The sequence below is a fragment of the Mesoplodon densirostris genome, chromosome 15 (assembly GCF_025265405.1).
Source record: "Mesoplodon densirostris isolate mMesDen1 chromosome 15, mMesDen1 primary haplotype, whole genome shotgun sequence".
Taxonomy (NCBI): Eukaryota; Metazoa; Chordata; class Mammalia; order Artiodactyla; family Ziphiidae; genus Mesoplodon; species Mesoplodon densirostris.
In genome coordinates, this window is record NC_082675.1 from 42,012,501 (window position 1) to 42,020,000 (window position 7,500).

A 7,500-nucleotide genomic window follows, 5' to 3' on the forward strand; every position below is an offset into this window, starting at 1 on the left:
GAATAACTGGTAGAATTAGCTTCCTTCTGCAAGATAGCACCCTATATTCAAGTATTAACATGAATTTGTTTAATCAACTCCATCTGCAACTTTATGATTACTGGTCCACTATTTGATTTGGTTTGTACACTGATTTGTTGAAGAGATGGATTAATGAATACTGCATATGATTTTTATTCAGCTAACATGCTACTAGCATTGGAAAACAATATTTACATTTCCTTTCTTATCATTAACTGGTAACGAACTTTAATCTGCTTTACTTTATATATTTCTCATCGCTGCTTTTCTGCTGATTCAACCGTAGCCCAGCGCATGTTCTTTAAGGCTTGAGAACGTGATGGCTAATTGCTCTCTTCCTGTCGCATAGGTAACCCGGCTCACCTGAATGGGTACCTACCGTCTCAGAGGGAAATGGTCACCAAACGGTAATCAATATGGTGTTATGACAGTTCACCCAGAAGCTCTGTCTTAAATGCAGCTTTGCTTTTTAGAGATTCACATTCACCACAGTTTTCCACATTTTTCTGTGGGCTGCTTGTCTCCTGACTAATCCAAAATTCACAGAATTTTAAAAAATACAAAAAACAGATCTCTTCTACTTAAGTACTCTGGCCTAATAACAGGCTGAATCATTAAGGGCAGGTAGATATACTAATGCTAAAGGTAACACAGTCCAAAATGACAGAGGCATTTTAGGAATAAAATAAATCCAATCAAATTGGAAGACATTTTCAAAACTTACCTGTTAAAAAATTTTGAATAAGAACCACATCGAGTAAATTTGTATTGGGGTCATTTTCGGACACAAGTGGGTGCTTGTTAATTTTAAACATCAGGGCCCTTCCTCGTCTTGTAATTGTAAAACTGATTTCCTAAAGCCAATCGGAAGAAATGTCCTAAATGCTACCCATTCATGCCAACATTGTTGCATGAGGATTCTAGCTACCATTAAGCAGGCATTTGGTGGAGAAGGAGGGACTAAAAATTTATGATACAAACTGGAGTTATGGATTGCTCTGTGGCTTTGTGCCCCATCTGTCAAACTGGGGTGTCTGAACGGAGAGAAAGCAAGAAATTCCCACAAATCACAGATTGCAGTGCTGTTCGGCTCCCTCATTACTCGAAAGGTATGATTCTGTGTGAATAAAAAATGTACAGTTAGCATGCTGAAGTATTGAATGGCTTTTAAAAGCATTTAAAAAATATGTACAAGGATGGAAAGGTCACTTGCATCAAGGAGAGCACGCACAAGGTGAAAGCCTAATGAAACATTACGCGGCATCTTTTTTGGTGCTCAGAATAGCTCCAAGGTTAAGAGACTCCGAGTCAGTCTTCTGCAGATCCATTTCCTCTCTCCAGGCTTCTCATGTTAACCCAGTGATTTAGTACTCTGCATTAAGAGCAATTCACCTGCCTCTCGTGTCCCTGTGGCCCATCCCTCTGGGGAGCGAGGTGGAGAATAAAAAGTTCCACATATGGTAAAGTCAAGCTGCTTGGAGCCTGCTGAGTGTCTGCTGTGGGGATAGCGGCTCCTGAAAGCCCCAGCTGGTACTTGGAAGAGATTCTGCATTACTACACCTCAGTGCCTGCCTGGTTCCCTTCGGAAACTGTTGGCTCCACATACGACAGCCATTTTAGATCTCTTCAACCCTTTTCTCCCGGTTCTGTATCCAACTGAACAGTTGGTCCTCTACTGCTAGATAATCAAATTCTTCCATCTGGTCCCATCCCTGTGGAACGGAAAAGGTGTAGTATGCACCCGGTCCCAAACACATAGCAGGAGAGGCACAGACTTCCCAACAGAAAGCAGTCCACAATAGACAACAGCAAAACCTTGATTTTAAATCCGGGGGAGGGAGGAGGGAAGGGAGTTAAATATCTATAAAATTATCTCCGAAAGAGAAATCGTTGAAACCTGCCCAAATTACTTGACTGCATGAGCCACGCTGCTAAATACAACATGAACACACGCCCAACACTCAGACCCTGGTGGAAGCGCCACGCCAATTACTTTGAGATACCCCCCAGGCACGCGAGGTACCCCAGACACATGCCCCATCCTGTGACCACATCGGTGTGACTCACCAACACCAAGTGTGCGCAGGCTGAGAATTCGTGCTAATCTTTCTCGGATTTGCTGCAGTTTACAGTAAGACTCGTTACACAGCTTATACCATTCGGACCTACACCCACTGGTTTCTGTGTATGTTTGAAAATCTCTCCATATTTCCAAATAGAGACTTCATATGGTGTGAGGGAGACAACGAGGAAATGTAACCGGTAATAGTTTCCAAAATGATGCCTCCTAAATGTTCCTGGCACTATAATTATTCCACGAACAGGCTGAGTACTTTGGTTTCCTTCTTGAGGTGGTTCCGTCTTAGCCTTTAACTCTTAACCTTTAACCGTCCAACTATTCCTGTAACGTAAAGCCATCTTAAATCTAGCCTCACTGGTTCCTATGTAGCCTAGACATTTTTTGACAGCTTCCATTTTCCTATTGCTTTACACTTTTTAAGTAACTTTAACACATTGTCTTAAATGATCTTCACGACAGTTGTGTGAAAGTGTCCGGCACTGGTCTTTTCAACCCACATTTTACAGGTAAAACAATCGTCTCAGAGAGATGAGGTGACTTGCTGAGGGTGGACAGCAGGTGAGGGTAAAGCTTGTAACAGGACTCCAGGCCTCCTCATCCAGCACAGGTCCAGAATTTCAAGTTACTGATGAAATGATAGGTTTTGAGGGCAAAGCAGGCAGTTTTCATGTTGAGATTTGTCTTACATTTGCTACCCTTTATAAAAGTATAAGGTGAATACCATCAATGTCAGAGAAGATTTAAAAAAAAAACAACAAAAACAGTTTAAAATTATTAAGTCCAGTCCCTTTACTTTATAGATATGGACACCCGAGGAAGACCAGAGACGTCAAAGGACTCGTCTAAGATTGTGAAATTGGTACTGCTCATATTTTAATTAAATTAGATTCAACAGTTTGTGTGATTCTTGAAAAGCAATTATCTGAAAGTTGCTTCCAGAGTACAGGCTGTGTGTAAGGTAACTGGTTAGCAGTTTTAAAAAACTGAGTAAGAGACCCAAAGGTTAATCTCAATCTACTAATAATAAAGTCCTTATAAATCTTTACTGTATTCCCTCAGTGTGTATGAGTCAATTAGATTGCAATCATAAATTGTGCATCTTATTAGGGCTTTTTATGAAAGAAACTTAAAATATGTCACTACTCACTGTTTCATTAACTATACAATAAACACTGATTTAGGGCATCCTCTTTCCCAATAAGGAATATTCCCATTTCAAAGAGCTCACAAGAGTTCAAAGTCAGGAGAACTAGCAATGCTTTAATTAAGATGAAGACGTTAATAGAAGTGGTTTTTATTTTTTTAAGAAAAACTCACTTATCTCATTTAATCACCCCAACCAAAGGTGACATCTGATGCTCAAGTCACAAAATACTCTTTCTAGCTCCTGTCATCACAGTGTTGGAAAATCTTCACTAACCTGAAATGCCAGAACTAATGACCAGATTTAATATGACTTCATAAATAATTTAATAATAATAGACTTAGAGTATCTCATTCCCTATTCTGATTGGTGGAAAATCAATTGCACTGTGCCTGGAAATGACTGACTTCCCATTAGAGCTTTTTCCTAATTGCAGTCAAACACAACATCTTCGCCCTTCAGTGGTGCCAGACGGCACAGAAAAAAGTTATTTTTGGTATAAATTTTAGTCCTTGTAAGCCCTTAACAACAGTCATGCTTTATCTTTTCTAAATCAGTTGTGACTACAGTAAGTGATGAGTCTGTTGGTTCACACTCTCTCCGGTTTCGAGTGACAAAGCTTAGCACATGAGTTGTTAACTACCTGTAATGACACTTGGTTGATTAATGCTTCAGTGACACCCAATTTGATCTCGTGTCCACTATTAAATCACAGCCATGTAATATAATTTAGTGTTCAAAGATTTTATACAGGAGGCAAAATTGGTTTTGAAGGCCATTCACATTTTTAAAGGTAAGACCGATTATACAATGCAGGCCTATTTTTCCCTTGGAGTTTCAAGGAATTAATTTTTCACTAACATCTACCAGAAGCTGTATTTTGGCATTTGTGCTTACAAATTAATAAACTTGTTTTGTCTCTGAGTCAGTGGCTTTCAGTGGCTACTTGTCATGTGGACAGTCTGATTCCAGTACTAGAAAGTCAAGGGCAAGTAAATATAACTGGCTTGGATCTAAAACAGGGAGAGGGATTGGCTATGGCCCCTTGTCCATGTTCTACATCTCTAGTTTTGACAAACAGACAACTTACAGAAATTGTATTCATAACTGTGCAGCAGAATTCATATATACACCAAAACATAAAATTTTATTTAGTGAAATGAGAATCCAATAAATGAGCATTACAAACAAAAAAAAACACCAAAAATAAGAGTAGTGAGTAGTGAACTACTATGAATAACTGCATTCTGCTCACCTCACACAGAATCCAAATTAGAAACCATTTCTGCATCGAAGACTTGTTCTCAATAGCAGTTAAGCTTCTTTGAATGGATTCCCTATTGTATAAAAAGAGTGCCAGTCTTTGACTGCCAAAATCAATTAGTCGCATTCATTATGCCTCTATTTATTAATGTTGTACACTTTAGAATGCACGTGCTGACGGAACAAAAGAAAGTTTTGAAATATCAAATATATGTTATGATTAAAATCAGAGCAAGAGAAGAAATGATCTTTAGTCTCTAACTGGTTACAAAGCCACTGTAAAGATTAGATTAGTGGTGACAGATTTATAATCTTTTCCAAAACGTAATCCTTATAGTTCAGATTTTGCAAGAGAAAAAGTATGCAATTGGTTACAGGTTATTGGCTCCAACCGTTATATTCAGGAGAATACTGTGTTTCTGCCTCCTGAAATCTAAATATATGATATAACCTTAACAGATGCAATTTTAATTTGTATTGCACTGTTATAATAAAATGGGGCAACATAAGGCTCTTTACTGATACAGGGTTCAGAGTTAATTCAATGATGCTAAGGATGACTGACTGGTATTAAAAATCAGCAAATAATTAAACCTTACGCTAAAATGAATGAAGAACAATGCTGGCATTCTGGCAGGGTAGATTTTGATGGAATTTACTGTCAAGCTGCCACCCTTAAACTTTCCACATGAAACAAAAACTGTAATTTGTCTCCCTGTAATAAGTAGTGTTATATTCTTCATTTTCCCTCAAGTACTGCAGCACAAAAGTTGACATACACTGTACCATATGATTCCTACAGTCTCCCCCCATCCCCCAGGAGCAGGGGGCCAGGTAAAAGTGAAGGGTGCATGCATTATTTGTTTTAATGGGAAAAATTATTAATTGCTTTTTGCTATTAAAATTCAAATTTAGAGAGGGATAAGGTAGATACACTACCTTTAGTGTACTCAAATTTTAGAACACTTAAAGTTTGAGGGGAAAACCACATACCCATTAAGGCCTGAAATTATAACAGACACTCAGCAAATACATTTGTCAGGCCTCCTAGGATTAGCTTCTAAAATGCTGCTCGTGGCTCTACCCCAGTCGTCCCTACTTTCCAAAAATTCATTTAGTTCCCTGAGCCTATTTCCACTGCTGACTTTGGCAAGCTACTCTATATTCCATCTACTTACTGTGTTTAAGGAAACTTCCCTTCGAATTGCTAAAATGTGATAGTCTGGTCCAGTCCTCCATTTCAGTCATGACCTCTATGCTTTCAAATTAGTTTCTACTTCAAAAAGCTTACTGGCATCAAACTGACTGCCTTTTAGGAATATTATTCCCTTCTACTAAATCCCCACTTAGCTTTCCTTTCCCCTGAGCTAAACAGACCTGATTTATCAGTCTTCAAATTGCACGCTTAAAGCACTTTTTAGTACCTAAGCACCCAGGTACTGGGCTGATAGACATGACTAAATGCGTTTCAGAGTAGATAAGACAGGAAAGGGAATGTGTAGGAAGCTGACATGCTAAACAAAATTTCAAATATAATCGGAAAGAGAGTTCCTTTACTTCCATTTCCATTCTTAGTAGCAGCGTATCCTGTTTACTCCTCAACCTTCCCTCAAGTTTCCGCTATCTTTTCTGGGCTACACAGTCATCGGAACCAACTTTTGAACATGAACTACGAAGCTTATTCAAGGATGCTGCATGCAATATAACACACGCCTACACAGAAAGTCCCCCACTATTAAGCAGACATCCTGTTAAAGTTGTGTGAATAAAACTCCCAAGGAACTGAAGCCGCACGGTGCTGTTGGCTTACAGCTTTTTATACCATGTAGCTGAAGTATGCAAACAGGTTTTTACAAAAAATCTTGTCACAAAAATATTCCACACTCTTTCCCAAATTTATCAGATCCACTAACTTAGCAATAATGCATTACACGCCAGCAAGAATGATAAACCTGAGTGAGTCCTGGAGTGATGCTGTGGGATGTATATTCAATTTTCATTAAAATATGTACATTCCCACAGCTCGATTTCTTCCAGGCCCAGGGCTAGTGGGCCTGTGCTAATTTACATGGCTGATGGAACTCATAGGTTAATCAGAGAGTAGGTGCTGGCTTGATGAGCCCCCAAGGAGGTCTGTATGCAGTCAATTCCTGATTCTTTTCACACCTTATTTGACCTATGCATGATACCTCTGACCTGGACACCTTTTCCTCAACACACATTCCATCCCAAGCGTGCCTCTTCCAATCCCTGGCTAAATTCCTTTGCGGCCAACCATCCAAGGCCTCTTTCTGTTAAGGAGTGAACTCTGGGAAAAGGTTTCCTTGTTACCTGACCATCTTAGAGGAAGCTTTACTAGTGTCCTTCTCAGTGTGGGCTGGAGGAACTATAAATGTAGCTTCAGTATGTGGGTGTTTTATGAATACCATCTGTATAAAGTGTTTTAGATTATCCATGCTTACTAACTAGTATGAATGGGGATAATTAAAAATTGGCTGCAGGAGGAAACGAGATAAACCGGAGCGGGGAAAAACATAAAAGGAAGTTATGCAATAGCATTGAGGAAAAAAGGAAAGAAAATTTAAGAAAAAAATCAGCCATTTTACAGGCCTATTTCTTTAACATAAGGACATCCACTTCAAACACTGAAAATATTTTGTCATATTATTAAGCCAATTTTTAAATCGAATTCGATATTTCTTCTTACTTCAGTGATAATCCTCTGTATAATACCATTACTCTCACAGTATCAAAGATTCATCGCTTTCATTTTATGTAGCAAAAGATATGTTTTCTGAAATGGTGAAATTACAGGAAACTAACTCTAAAGTTAACATTTTTTTAAAATTTCATTTTTATGTTTTATGTTTATGTATGATCACGTCAACTTGTTTCTCTTTCTGTGAAACGACATCACAAGTATTGCGCCAATACATTAAAAATCCAAATGCTATACTTCTCTAGGATTTCAGAAAACAAGAAAATCAGATTA

At 38.5% G+C, this 7,500-nt stretch overlaps 1 protein-coding gene across 8 annotated transcripts in view; it reads right to left on the reverse strand.

Moving 5' to 3' along the window:
* Window positions 1–7,500, reverse strand: part of ZNF521 (zinc finger protein 521) — a 289,007-nt gene that overhangs the window by 105,892 nt on the left and 175,615 nt on the right. Inside the window, exon 6 of one of the 8 annotated variants that reach the window (XM_060119103.1) lies at window positions 7,439–7,500. This exon is cut by the window's right edge and continues 1,079 nt beyond it. The exons of the other annotated variants lie outside the window; for them this stretch is intronic. The gene's annotated coding sequence lies outside the window, so the exon portion shown is untranslated. Of the gene's footprint in view, window positions 1–7,438 lie in introns of those variants that run through there. 8 annotated transcript variants of the gene reach the window in all.